This window comes from Microcaecilia unicolor, chromosome 6, assembly GCF_901765095.1.
Source record: "Microcaecilia unicolor chromosome 6, aMicUni1.1, whole genome shotgun sequence".
In the NCBI taxonomy this organism is placed as follows: domain Eukaryota; kingdom Metazoa; phylum Chordata; class Amphibia; order Gymnophiona; family Siphonopidae; genus Microcaecilia; species Microcaecilia unicolor.
In genome coordinates, this window is record NC_044036.1 from 230,703,323 (window position 1) to 230,717,860 (window position 14,538).

The following is a 14,538-nucleotide window of genomic DNA, read 5'->3' on the forward strand; positions in this document are numbered from 1 at the left end:
GTGGGGGAGACCCACAGTGTTATCCAGACCCTCCTTGACTTTGGTTGGTAAAGTCTCTTCTCCGAGGACAAGCAGGCTGCTTGTTCTCACTGATGGGTGACATCCAAGGCAGCCCCTCCAATCGGAACTTCTCTAGCAAAGGCCTTTGTTAGTCCTCGCGCACCGATGTGCACCGCGCATGCGCGGCCGTCTTCCTGCCCGAACCGGCTCGTGTTCGTCAGTCTTCTTTTGTCCGCGCTCGGGACGCTCGTGTTTTGCGCCGTTCGCGCCCCTTAAGTTGACCCTCGCGCGTCTTTTGACTTTTCGCTATTTAAAAAAAAAAAAAAAAAAAGGGAATTTGGAGAAAGACCTTTTCGGTCTTTTTTCCCTTCCCGTATTTCCAGTTTTTTGCCCCGCTAAGTTTACATTCGTTTTCGGGGTAGGCCCCTTTGAGGCCTCAGTGCGAGTTTTTTTCTCTCCCTCTTTTTGGTGCCTTTACCGCAATTACGAGTTTTGATTTCGCCGGCGTGATTTTTCCACCCGATGTCATCGAAGTCTCCCAGCGGCTTCAAGAAGTGAACCCACTGCGCCCGGGTAATCTCGCTCACTGATAGGCACGCGTCGTGTCTTCAGTGTCTGGGGGCTGGCACCACCTGCAGGCCTGTAGTCTTTGCGCCCTTTTACAGAAAAGGACTCAGGTAGCGAGATTGGCCCAGTGGAACGTGTTGTTCTCGGGCTCTTCGTCGGCAACAGCACCGGGGGTATCGAGTGCATCGACGTCGACAGCGTCAAGACCTCCGACCGCGGTATCGGCTGCATCGAGGCATCGACCCTCTGCATCGTCGGTACCGAGACATCGGAAGGCTGCGTCGGCGTCGGTGGTACCGGGACCTCCACTAGTGCTGATGTCATCGGACGGTGGTGCTTCGACCGGAGTGCAGGTGAGGGCTGTCCATTCCCCTGCTGGTGGCGGTGAGCCTTCGGGTGGGTCTCCCCCTACCCTGAGGGCTACTGCGGTACAGCCCCCCTGAGACCGACCTTCTTCGGCCTCGGCCTCGAGGAAGCGACGGTAGGATTCTACGTCCTCCTCATCGGTACCGGGAAGTTCCGGTGACATGCTTTGTTTGAAAAAGTCAAAGAAGCATCGACACCGGTCTCCTTCCCGCATCGGTACCGAGAGCTCTGGGTCGCTCACCCTCTGTTCAGGAGGTGTCGATGCGCTCCACCTTGGACAGCCCGGAACAGCCTCCGCGCCCGGAACAGACTCTGACTTCGACACCTGCATCGGCTTCTATGTCTTTCTCCACAGCCGCCCTGCACGAGAGTCTCCGGGCCGTCCTTCCAGAGATCCTGGGAGAGCTGTTGCGCGCTTCCCCTCCGGTACCGGGGGTGCTTGCGCCACCGGTACCATCGAGTGAGGCGCCGGCTGGCCCCTTGCCCGGGGTGAGGTCTCCAGCATCGGTGCCGCTTGCGGTACCGACTGCGGTCGCCTCCCAGGAAGGCTCCCCGACGACGTCGGCGGAGGGAGCTTCGCCGGTGCTGGCGAGGGAGTCTACCTCTCGACGTTCACACCGTGGCCGTGTTTCCACGGAGTCGAGTCGGGCACGGCTTCAGACACAGGTTCATGAACTTGTGTCTGATACCGATGGTGAGGCCTCGTGGGAGGAGGAGGAGGACATCAGATATTTCTCTGACGAGGAGTCTGATGGCCTTCCTTCTGATCCCAATCCCTCCCCTGAAAGGCAGCTTTCTCCTCCCGAGAATCTGTCTTTTGCGGCCTTTGTCCGGGAGATGTCTACGGCCATCCCCTTCCCGGTGGTTGTGGAGGACGAGCTCAGGGCTGAAATGTTTGAGCTCCTGGACTATCCTTCTCCACCTAAGGAAGTGTCCACAGTACCCATGCATCATGTCCTCAAAAAGATATTGCTGGCGAACTGGACCAAGCCTCTAACTAATCCCCACATTCCCAAGAAGATCGAGTCCCAGTACCGGATCCATGGGGACCCAGAGCTGATGCGCACTCAGTTGCCTCACGACTCTGGAGTTGTGGATTTGGCCCTAAAGAAGGCTAAGAGTTCTAGGAAGCATGCTTCGGCGCCCCCAGGCTAGAACCTTAGACTCCTTTGGGAGGAAGGCCTACCATTCTATGCTCGTGGCCAAAATCCAGTCTTACCAGCTCTACACAAGCATACACATGCGGAACAATGTGCGGCAGTTGGCGGGCTTGGTGGACAAGCTCCCTCCTGAGCAAGCCAAGCCATTTCAGGAGGTGGTCAGGCAGCTGAAGGCGTGCAGAAACTTCCTGGCCAGAGGGGTGTATGACACCTTTGATGTTGCGTCCAGGGCCGCTGCTCAAGGTGTGGTGATGCGCAGACTCTCATGGCTGCGTGCCTCCGTCCTGGAGAATAGGATCCAGCAGTGGATTGCGGACTCGCCTTGCCGAGCGGACAATATTTTTGGAGAGAAGGTCGAACAGGTGGTAGAGCTGCTCCACCAGCGGGATACCGCTTTTGACAAGTTCTCCCACCGGCAGCCTTCAGCTTCTACCTCCACAGGTAGACATTTTTATGGGGGAAGGAAGACTGTTCCCTACTCTTCTGGTAAGCGTAGGTACAATCCTCCTTCCCGACAGCCTGCGGCCCAGGCTAAGCCCCAGCGTGCTCGCTCTCGTCAGCAGCGTGCGCCTCAGCAAGGCCCCTCGGCTCCCCAGCAAAAGCAAGGGACGAGCTTTTGACTGGCTCCAGCAGAGCATAGCCGACATCAATGTGTCAGTGCCGGGCGATCTGCCGGTCGGGGAGAGGTTGAAAGTTTTTCACCAAAGGTGGCCTCTCATAACCTCCGACCAGTGGGTTCTCCAAATAGTCCGGCAAGGATACACCCTCAATTTGGTTTCCAAACCTCCAAATTGCCCACCGGGAGCTCAATCCTACAGCTTCCAGCACAAGCAGGTACTTGCAGAGGAACTCTTCGCCCTTCTCAGCGCCAATGCGGTCGAGCTCGTGCCATCCGGGCAAGAAGGGCTGGGATTCTATTCCAGGTACTTCCTTGTAGAAAAAAAAACAGGGGGGATGCGTCCCATCCTAGACCTAAGGGCCCTGAACAAATATCTGGTCAAGGAAAAGTTCAGGATGCTTTCCCTGGGCACCCTTCTTCCCATGATTCAGGAAAACGACTGGCTATGCTCTCTGGACTTTGAAGGACGCCTACACACACATCCCGATACTGCCAGCTCACAGACAGTATCTGCGATTTCAGCTGGGCACACGTCACTTCCAGTACTGTGTGCTACCCTTTGGGCTCGCCTCTGCGTCCAGAGTGTTCACGAAGTGCTTGGCTGTAGTAGCAGCGGCGCTTCGCAGGCTGGGAGTGCACGTGTTCCCCTATCTCGACGATTGGCTGGTGAAGAACACATCCGAGGCAGGAGCTCTACAGTCCATGCAGATGACTATTCGAAGTCCCATCTTCTCCCAGTACAGAGACTCAAATTCATAGGAGCTCTGCTGGATTCTCGGACGGCTCGTGCCTATCTCCCAGAGACGAGAGCCAACAACTTGTTGTCCGTCGTCTCGCGGGTGCGAGCGTCCCAGCAGATCACAGCTCGGCAGATGTTGAGATTGCTGGGCCACATGGCCTCCACAGTTCATGTGACTCCCATGGCCCGCCTTCACATGCGATCTGCTCAATGGACCCTAGCTTCCCAGTGGTTTCAGGCTGCTGGGGATCTAGAAGACGTGATCCACCTGTCCACGAGTTTTCTCAACTCCCTGTATTGGTGGACGATTTGGTCCAATCTGACTCTGGGACGTCCTTTCCAAATTCCTCAGCCTCAAAAGGTGCTGACTACGGATGCGTCTCTCCTGGGGTGGGGCGCTCATGTCGATGGGCTTCACACCCAAGGAAGCTGGTCCCTCCAGGAACGCGATCTGCAGATCAATCTCCTGGAGTTACGAGCGGTCTGGAACTCTCTGAAGGCTTTCAGAGATCGGTTGTCCCACCAAATTATCCAAATTCAGACAGACAACCAGGTTGCCATGTATTACATCAACAAGCAGGGGGGCACCGGATCTCGCCCCCTGTGTCAGAAAGCCGTCAGCATGTGGTTTTGGGCTCGCCGTCAGGGCATGGTGCTCCAAGCCACATACCTGGCAGGCGTAAACAACAGTCTGGCCGACAGACTGAGCAGGATTATGCAACCTCACGAGTGGTCGCTCAACTCCCGAGTAGTGCGACAGATCTTCCAGGTGTGGGGCACCCCCTTGGTAGATCTCTTTGCATCTCGAGCCAACCACAAGGTCCCTCAGTTCTGTTCCAGGCTTCAGGCCAACGGCAGACTGGCACCGGATGCCTTCCTCCTGGACTGGGGGGAGGGTCTCCTGTATGCTTATCCTCCCATACCTCTGGTCGGGAAGACTTTGTTGAAACTCAAGCAAGACCTAGGCACCATGATTCTGATTGCTCCCTTTTGGCCGCGTCAGATCTGGTTCCCTCTTCTTCTGGAGTTATCCTCCGAAGAACCGTGGAGATTGGAGTGTTTTCCGACCCTCATCACACAGGACGAAGGGGCGCTTCTGCATCCCAGCCTCCAGTCTCTGGCTCTCACGGCCTGGATGTTGAGAGCGTAGACTTTGCCTCTTTGGGTCTGTCAGAGGGTGTCTCCCGCATCTTGCTTGCTTCCAGGAAAGATTCCACTAAGAGGAGTTACTTCTTTCTATGGAGGAGGTTTGCCGTCTGGTGTGACAGCAAGGCCCTAGATCCTCGCTCTTGTCCTACACAGACCCTGCTTGAATACCTTCTGCACTTGTCTGAGTCTGGTCTCAAGACCAACTCTGTAAGGGTTCACCTTAGTTCAATCAGTGCATACCATTACCGTGTGGAAGGTAAACCGATCTCAGGACAGCCTTTAGTTGTTCGCTTCATGAGAGGTTTGCTTTTGTCAAAGCCCCCCGTCAAACCTCCTACAGTGTCATGGGATCTCAATGTTGTTCTCACCCAGCTGATGAAACCTCCTTTTGAGCCACTGAATTCCTGCCATCTGAAGTACTTGACCTGGAAGGTCATTTTCTTGGTGGCAGTTACTTCAGCTCGTAGAGTCAGTGAGCTTCAGGCCCTGGTAGCCCAGGCCCCTTACACCAAATTTCATCATAACAGAGTAGTCCTCTCCACTCACCCTAAGTTCTTGCCAAAGATTGTGTCGGAGTTCCATCTGAACCAGTCAATTGCTTTGCCAACATTCTTTCCCCGTCCTCATTCCTGCCCTGCTGAACGTCAGCTGCACACATTGGACTGCAAGAGAGCATTGGCCTTCTATCTGGAGCGGACACAGCTCAACAGACAGTCCGCCCAATTGTTTGTTTCTTTTGATCCCAACAGGAGGGGAGTGGCTGTGGGGAAACGCACCATATCCAATTGGCTAGCAGATTGCATTTCCTTCACTTACGCCTAGGCTGGGCTGGCTCTTGAGGGTCATGTCACGGCTCATAATGTTAGAGCCATGGCAGCGTCGGTGGCCCACTTGAAGTCAGCCACTATTGAAGAGATCTGCAAAGCTGCGACGTGGTCATCTGTCCACACATTCACATCTCATTACTGCCTGCAGCAGGATACCCGACGCGACAGTCGGTTTGGGCAGTCAGTGCTTCAGAATCTGTTCGGGGTTTAGAATCCAACTCCACCCCCCCCCCCCCCCTAGGCCCATGTTTATTCTGTTCCAGGCTACACTCTCAGTTAGTTGGATAAATTGTTAGGTCAATCTCAGTTATGTCCTCGCCGTTGCGAGGCCCAATTGACCATGTTTGTTGTTTTGAGTGAGCCTGGGGGCTAGGGATACCCCATCAGTGAGAACAAGCAGCCTGCTTGTCCTCGGAGAAAGCGAATGCTACATACCTGTAGAAGGTATTCTCAGAGGACAGCAGGCTGATTGTTCTCACAAACCCGCCCGCCTCCCCTTTGGAGTTGTGTCTTCCCTTGTCTTTGTTTTGCTATGTACGGGACTGACGAACACGAGCCGGTTCGGGCGGGAAGACAGCTGCGCATGCGCGGTGCGCATCGGCGCGCGAGGACTAGCAAAGGCCTTTGCTAGAGAAGTTCCGATTGGAGGGGCTGCCGTGGACGTCACCCATCAGTGAGAACAATCAGCCTGCTGTCCTCGGAGAATACCTTCTACAGGTATGTAGCATTCGCTTTTAAGGAAGTGGTGAAAGACAGGAAGAGCATTTTTCGAATCAAACCTCTTCTGTCTCATCTCTGTATAGCTGTTGCATGCGAAGCATGTATGTCTCGATGGATTCCACGTCAGGTACCCATCACCGGGAAGTGAGGACTGAGAAGTCCTTGTGTGGAGGAAAAGCTGTACATAAGTACATAAGTAGTGCCATACTGGGAAAGACCAAAGGTCCATCTAGCCCAGCATCCTGTCACCGACAGTGGCCAATCCAGGTCAAGGGCACCTGGCACGCTCCCCAAACGTAAAAACATTCCAGACAAGTTATACCTAAAAATGCGGAATTTTTCCAAGTCCATTTAATAGCGGTCTATGGACTTGTCCTTTAGGAATCTATCTAACCCCTTTTTAAACTCCGTCAAGCTAACCGCCCGTACCACGTTCTCCGGCAACGAATTCCAGAGTCTAATTACACGTTGGGTGAAGAAAAATTTTCTCCGATTCGTTTTAAATTTACCACACTGTAGTATTTTTGGATAGCGTGAACAGTCGCTTCACATCCACCCGATCCATTCCACTCATTATTTTATACACTTCTATCATATCTCCCCTCAGCCGTCTCTTCTCCAAGCTGAAAAGCCCTAGCCTTCTCAGCCTCTCTTCATAGGAAAGTCGTCCCATCCCCACTATCATTTTGGTCGCCCTTCGCTGTACCTTTTCCAATTCTACTATATCTTTTTTGAGATACGGAGACCAGTACTGAACACAATACTCCAGGTGCGGTCGCACCATGGAGCGATACAACGGCATTATAACATCCGCACACCTGGACTCCATACCCTTCCTAATAACACCCAACATTCTATTCGCTTTCCTAGCCGCAGCAGCACACTGAGCAGAAGGTTTCAGCGTATCATCGACGACGACACCCAGATCCCTTTCTTGATCCGTAACTCCTAACGCGGAACCTTGCAAGACGTAGCTATAATTCGGGTTCCTCTTACCCACATGCATCACTTTGCACTTGTCAACATTGAACTTCATCTGCCACTTGCACGCCCATTCTCCCAGTCTCGCAAGGTCCTCCTGTAATCGTTCACATTCCTCCTGCGACTTGATGACCCTGAATAATTTTGTGTCATCGGCGAATTTAATTACCTCACTAGTTATTCCCATCTCTAGGTCATTTATAAATACATTAAAAAGCAACGGACCCAGCACAGACCCCTGCGGGACCCCACTAACTACCCTCCTCCACTGAGAATACTGGCCACGCAATCCTACTCTCTGCTTCCTATCTTTCAACCAGTTCTTAATCCATAATAATACCCTACCTCCGATTCCATGACTCTGCAATTTCTTCAGGAGTCTTTCGTGCGGCACTTTGTCAAACGCCTTCTGAAAATCCAGATATACAATATCAACCGGCTCCCCATTGTCCACATGTTTGCTTACCCCCTCAAAAAAATGCATTAGATTGGTGAGGCAAGACTTCCCTTCACTAAATCCGTGCTGACTTTGTCTCATCAGTCCATGTTTTTGTATATGCTCTGCAATTTTATTCTTAATAATAGCCTCCACCATCTTGCCCGGCACCGACGTCAGACTCACCGGTCTATAATTTCCCGGATCTCCTCTGGAACCCTTCTTAAAAATCGGAGTAACATTGGCTACCCTCCAGTCTTCCGGTACTACACTCGATTTTAGGGACAGATTGCATATTTCTAACAGTAGCTCCGCAAGTTCATTTTTTAGTTCTATTAATACTCTGGGATGAATACCATCAGGTCCCGGTGATTTACTACTCTTCAGCTTGCTGAACTGACCCATTACATCCTCCAAGGTTACAGAGAATTTGTTTAGTTTCTCCGACTCCCCCGCTTCAAATATTCTTTCCGGCACCGGTGTCCCCCCCAAATCCTCCTCGGTGAAGACCGAAGCAAAGAATTCATTTAATTTCTCCGCTACGGCTTTGTCCTCCTTGATCGCTCCTTTAACACCATTTTCGTCCAGCGGCCCAACCGACTCTTTGGCCGGTTTCCTGCTTTTAATGTATCTAAAAAAATTTTTACTATGTATTTTTGCTTCCAACGCTAATTTCTTCTCAAAGTCCTTTTTTGCCCTCCTTATCTCCGCTTTGCATTTGGCTTGGCATTCCTTATGATCTATCCTGTTACTTTCAGTTGGTTCTCTTCTCCACTTTCTGAAGGATTGTTTTTTGGCTCTAATGATTTCCTTTATCTTACTGTTTAGCCACGCCGGCTGACGTTTAGTCTTTTTTCCCTTTTTTCTAATACGTGGAATATATTTGTCCTGAACCTCCAGGATGGTGTTTTTAAACAGCATCCACGCCTGATGCAAGTTTTTTACTCTGCGAGCTGCTCCTTTCAGTCTTTTTTTCACCAATTTTCTCATTTTGTCGTAATCACCTTTTCTATAGTTAAACGCTAGCGTACTTGATTTCCTAGTTTCACTTCCTTCAATGCCAATATCAAAACCGATCATATTATGATCACTGTTATCAAGCGGCCCTCGTATCGTTACCCCCTGCACTAGATCATGAGCACCACTAAGGACTAAGTCTAGTATTTTTCCTTCTCTTGTCGGCTCCTGAACTAGCTGTTCCATGAAGCTGTCCTTGATTTCATCAAGAAATCTTATGTCCCTTGCGTGTACAGATGTTACATTAACCCAGTCTATATGCGGGTAATTGAAATCCCCCATTATTATTGTGTTGCCCAGTTTGTTTGCGTCCCTGATTTCCTTTAACATTTCCGCATCCGTCTGTACAGATAGCAGCAAACAGTGGCCCCTCAATGGTGGCAAATGAGGTATCAGTCACAAATTTGGCATAGCCAGTCTGTAAATGTACACCAGCTTGTGTGAACAAGTCGCCAACATTAGCATGTGGGGTACGACCAAGCAATGCCTTAATGTCGCCCAGAGCAAGGGTGGTACCTAACGTGGATTCTTGAAACTTTCTAATCCATTTATTACCTCCATCGGTAATATCGGGAAGCTGCTGTACCAGACTGTTAAGTTCCACAGCTGAATAAGGGGTATATTCAGTGAGAGAATTGCCGCCAGACATTTTGTGCAGCAATGGCATGACGTTTATGGCACCGGGGGTAGTAGGGGCAGTAACAACAGTAATTGGGAACTTATTTTCATATTTTTTCCATATTTGGAGACCCTGGATCAAATAGTGTTTGACTGTGGGAGTCTAGGAAGGGTCAGGGCAAGAGAAAATAAGTTCATGAGCCAGCTGTAATTTGTCAGTGGCTAGGGAACCATGAAGGGGAAAAAGGTTGGACTGTGGCTGGAGAGCTGCAGACCAGCCACAAGGTCACAAGCCCACGGTTGGGCATAATACCAGGAATTTTCCTGTTGGGCAACATATTCATCGGGAGCCTCTGGGGGAGAAGTAGGAGGCTTATGGGTAGCGGGAGAAAGAACGTTAACAGTGAGTTCAGGAACATCGGGACATTTTGATCTAGAATTGTCCGCGATGCAAGTGTCTCGGGAACCTGAGTGCATCGAGTCTTGTAAGGCATCAAGTCCATGCGAGATAATAACAAGCTTTTTACGCCTGTCCTGAAGGAACTGGAGGCAAGAGGAATCAAGATCCTCGGTAGGATCTTTTAGTATCAGGGTATGATCTGACTTCGGTAGAAGGCAAGAGTGATCAAGATCCACAGTGGGATCTTTTAGTATCGTGGCGTGGTCCAACTTCGGGGGGGGGGGCGCAGGTAGAGGAAAACTGCTGCATAGGTGAAGGTTCATTATAGGTAACGAGTCTCCCCAATTGGCACAGACTTCGCGCAATGGAATGTACAGCATCCTCGGATGGAAGCTTGAGGAATTCAAGGTCTTCCTCTAGGGGAGGGGAAATGGTGGGGCGAGGAGCAACAAGGTTCCTCACCTTCGGACGGGCACCCAGGTGGGGCCAACTATTGGTGGGCAGGTCCGCTGGAGCGGAATTAGGATTATAGGAAGAAAAGGGGGGGGGCAGGGAGGTTGGGAAGGCTTTCTGGACCTGAAGGCAGGATATTGGGGTCAGGTTGCGGAGGAACCGATTCCATTGGCTGTAAGTCTAGGAGAGAGGGCAAATTAGGGTAGAGGGGTTTAGTTTGTTCTAGGCAGAGGTTGAGACCCAGGATCGGGGAGAGCCATGTCAGGGACGCAGGGCTCTTGATTGAAGGAGACAGGTAAGAGATGGGGGATAGAAGGCTCCCAATTAGAGGGAACAGGTGACAGATCTACTTTGCCGGAGATCTGGACAGATGTTGGTCTGTCAAGAATAAGGGGACGGACCGGCAAAGGGGTGGTAACCGGTTCCAGGTCTGGAAGCTGTGGCCGGTCACAGTAGCCCGCAGGAATGGTGGTATAACCAACTGCGGTGCCACAAGTTAATAGTTTAGAATGGGAGGGTTGCGTAGGCTCATAGGGAGGCGGCGAGTGGGTGCGGTCGCTTCCAAAGGTGGAGGCGAATGAATTGGGAAAACAGGCAGGGATTTGGAGTCAAATTCCCTGTCACCGATAAGGATCCATTTGTTAATTGCTTCCAAATGCTTATCTCTGGATTTTCCTGTTTTATGGGAATCGTTATAAGCAATTAAGGCACGTAATTTAGTAGGTTCAAAGGAGCCAGAGACAGGCCACTTAATTTGTCATTTTTACTCCATTTCTTAAACCATTTCTCACAGATGCGTGTGAGTTCTTTTCGGAAGGGAAGAATTTTAAAACAGTATCTAGGGGCGAGGTCATGATAGTGAAGGAAAGGGGCACAGGGTGTGTGTAATGTGGCAGAGTAACAAGTAGTAAAATGAGGGACAACAATACTTCGATACTAACTAAATACACAATATAAATTTAGAATAAAATATATACTCACAAGTCTTGAGGCGGAAATCCTTCAACTGGGAAATCCTCCAGGGGCGGGAGTCATACACACTCGACCGATAACCGGGAGTCATACACACATCAACCAGTATACGCACCACTCTTCAGGGGTGATCCTCCAAAACCGGGAGTTATACACACATCAACCGATAACCGAGAGTCATACACACTCAATCGGGGAGCTCGCAACGGGAGTGCACAGATAACCCCCAAATATTCAGACGTCCTGCGAGAGAGCCTAAATAGAATAGTGTTTGTCCAAGGGGCTCGCAGAGGGCCTACACGCCCAGCCGGGACAAAAAAAAAACAACGAAACTCTATTATCAAAAGGGCATAGTTGTACTCCAGTCCTAAACCCAACTCATTAAAGAGTGCGTCCACTAGTTAACTTCATTATTGGGATCCATTACAAGAAACTGGGCAGTACAACTTATAAAACCGAAATCATATCAGTGTGAAAAATAATTATGGACAATTTAGGGGCAAGGACAAGTTCTAAAACGAGATGTCCTAAAGACCAAAATTAACAGGATAAGGAGCAATGAAGGTCTCAAAAGTAAAAATTTGAGCGCTCCAAAGTGGAGGGAGAATTACCTAACAATAAAAACGAAGTAATAGTTTTAACAGTTTTGAAATAGAAAAAGGCTTAGTAGTTTTGCAATTGCAGCAGAAAACTAGCTGATAGATTTTAAGCTGCAAGGACAAAAACAAAAAAAAAAAAGGAAAAGAATGATGAACAGTTCAGACTAATGTGTAGTGACTAAATATAGTCAAAGGTAAAGGCCAGTCAAAAGCCATGGGAAATCCCCTCTATCAGCAGTCAGCAGGCATCAAATTATGTTAATATTTAGGGTGTATTTGTCCCTTCCTAAACTGTGGTCCAGTCCAGGAATGAACAAAGTACCCAAGGCTGCTTTTGTATATTTGTCCTCATCTATCTAGACTCCTGAATCCCCAGAGTAGTGCACTTAGTCGGAATCATTCTAGAGACAACAATCAGAAGACATATAGTGGATATGAGAAATCAGCTTTTTATTGGTAGTTAATAATACTCACCAAAATAAATAGGACAGGATCAATGTAATACAAGCCAAATATGTTTCTCATGTGGAGCTCCGCAAGTGACTCGAACTTGTGTCACTAATATTGGAAACTCCCCTGAACACTTTTTCTGCTGCCAGTTTTATAGCCTAAATTTGCTAATCACATTAATTCTATTTTGAAATCGTCAGTTTCACCCACAATGACTTCTTAACTTTCCAGTTTCAACCAACCCCCATTATAGTTCTCTCTTTTTGTACCTGGCTACCAGTAAATCTATTTCTTATGAGATATCTTTGACCACAGGTTCTCGTTATGCCACTGACCAGCTGGCATTTGTACCTCAGCTCAGCTCTTTTTGCAAACTTGCCAAGTTTCACTAACTCTTTAGCCTGTCGCATTTCTTTGTTGCTTAATTCAGTGAAATCTTGGGTCACAGATGGTCTTATGATTTTTGAGGCCTACCTGACAGCTGCAAGCCACTTGACCTGTATTTCACTGAAGGCTGAAGACAAGTGGTGACTATATTCTACAGTATCTGCCTGAGATTGTTTGTCCTCCACATCCCTAATGCACTGCTGTGCTGCTTGCATGTCTCTGGCCATTATATTCAGACAGGTTTCCAGTGCGTTTAATCTTAGCCTGTGACTTCGCTACAGCTGCTTGTCTATCTGGGATTTGCAAGGCTGCAACATGGTCTTCGATCCACACATTCACATTTCACTATTGCCTTGAGCAAGATACCCAATGCGATGGTCTGTTTGGACAGACAGTTCGGAAGTATTTGTTTGGGGTCTTGAATCCAATTTTGTTTTATTCCAGGCTGATTTCGTGGGCTACCAACGCAGCCATGACTTTGACATTGTGAGCCTTGACATGACCCTCAAGAGTCAGCCCAGCTTGGACATGTGAAAGAAATGCAATCTGTCAGCCAGTTGGAGATTGTGCGTTTCACGATAGCGACCTCCATCATATTGGGATCATAAGAAACAAAAAGCTTTGGTCTTCACCGAGGAAGATGTGGGAGAGATACCAGTGCCAAAATTGGTATTCAACACTGACGAGTCAAAGAAAGTTTCACGATAGCGACCTCCATCATACTGGGATCATAAGAAACAAAAAGCTTTGGTCTTCACCGAGAGATACCAGTGCCAAAATTGGTATTCAACGCTGACGAGTCAAAGAAACTGAATCAAATCTCTGTAAACCTGGAAGATGTAATGGGGCAATCTGACAAATTGAAGAGTAGCAAATTGCCAGTACCAATTGATAGAATTGAAAAATGGACTTGCAGAACTATTGTTAGTAATATGTAATTTATCTTTAAAATCAAGCATAGTACCAGAAGATTGGAGGGTGTCCAATGTAACAACGATTTTTAAAAAGGGTTCCAGCGGTGAGCTGGAAAATTACAGACCGGTGAGCCTGACGTCGGTGCTAGGCAAAATGGTAAAGACTATTATAAGAACAAAATTACAGAACATATTCAAAAGTATGGGTTAATGAGACAAAGCCAACATGGATTTAGTGAAGGGAAATCTTGCCTCACCAATCTACCACATTTCTTTGAAGGGGTGAACGAACATGTGGATAAAGGTGAGCTGGTTGATATTATGTATCTGGATTTTCAAAAGGCTCCAGAGGAAATTGGAGAGCAATGGGATAGGAGGTAGTGTTCTATTGTGGATTAAAAACTGGTTAAAGGATAGAAAACAGAGAGTAGGGCTAAATGGTCAGTATTCTCAATGGAGAAGGGTAGATAGTGGGGTTCCGTAGGGGTCTGTGTTAGGACTGCTGCTTTTTAACATATTTACAAATTATCTAGATATGAGAATAACTAATAGTAACATAGTAGATGACGGCAGAAAAAGACCTGCACGGTCCATCCAGTCTGCCCAACAAGATAAACTCATATGTGCTACTTTTTGTGTATACCTTACCTTGATTTGTATCTGCCATTTTCAGGGCACAGACCGTAGAAGTCTGCCCAGCAGTAGCCCCGCCTCCCACCACCAGCTCTGCCACCCAATCTTGGCTAAGCTTCTGAGGATCCATTCCTTCTGAACAGGATTCCTTTATGTTTATCCCACACGTTTGAATTCCGTTACCGTTTTTATCTCCACCACCTCCCGCAGATGACACAAAGTTATTCAAAGTTGTTAAATCGGAAGAGGATTGTGAAAATTTGCAAGATGACCTTACGAGACTGGGAGACTGGGCATCCAAATGGCAGATGATGTTTAATTTGAGCAAGTGCAAAGTGATGCATGTGGGAAAACAGGAACCCGAACTATAGCTACGTGATGCAAGGTTCCATGTTAAGAGTCACCTACCTGGAAAAGGATCTAGGTGTCATCGTTGACGATAATTTGAAACCCTCTGTTCAGTGTGCTTTGGCAGCAAAGAAAGCAAATAGAATGTTAGGTATTATTAGCAAAGAAATGGAAAATAAAAAC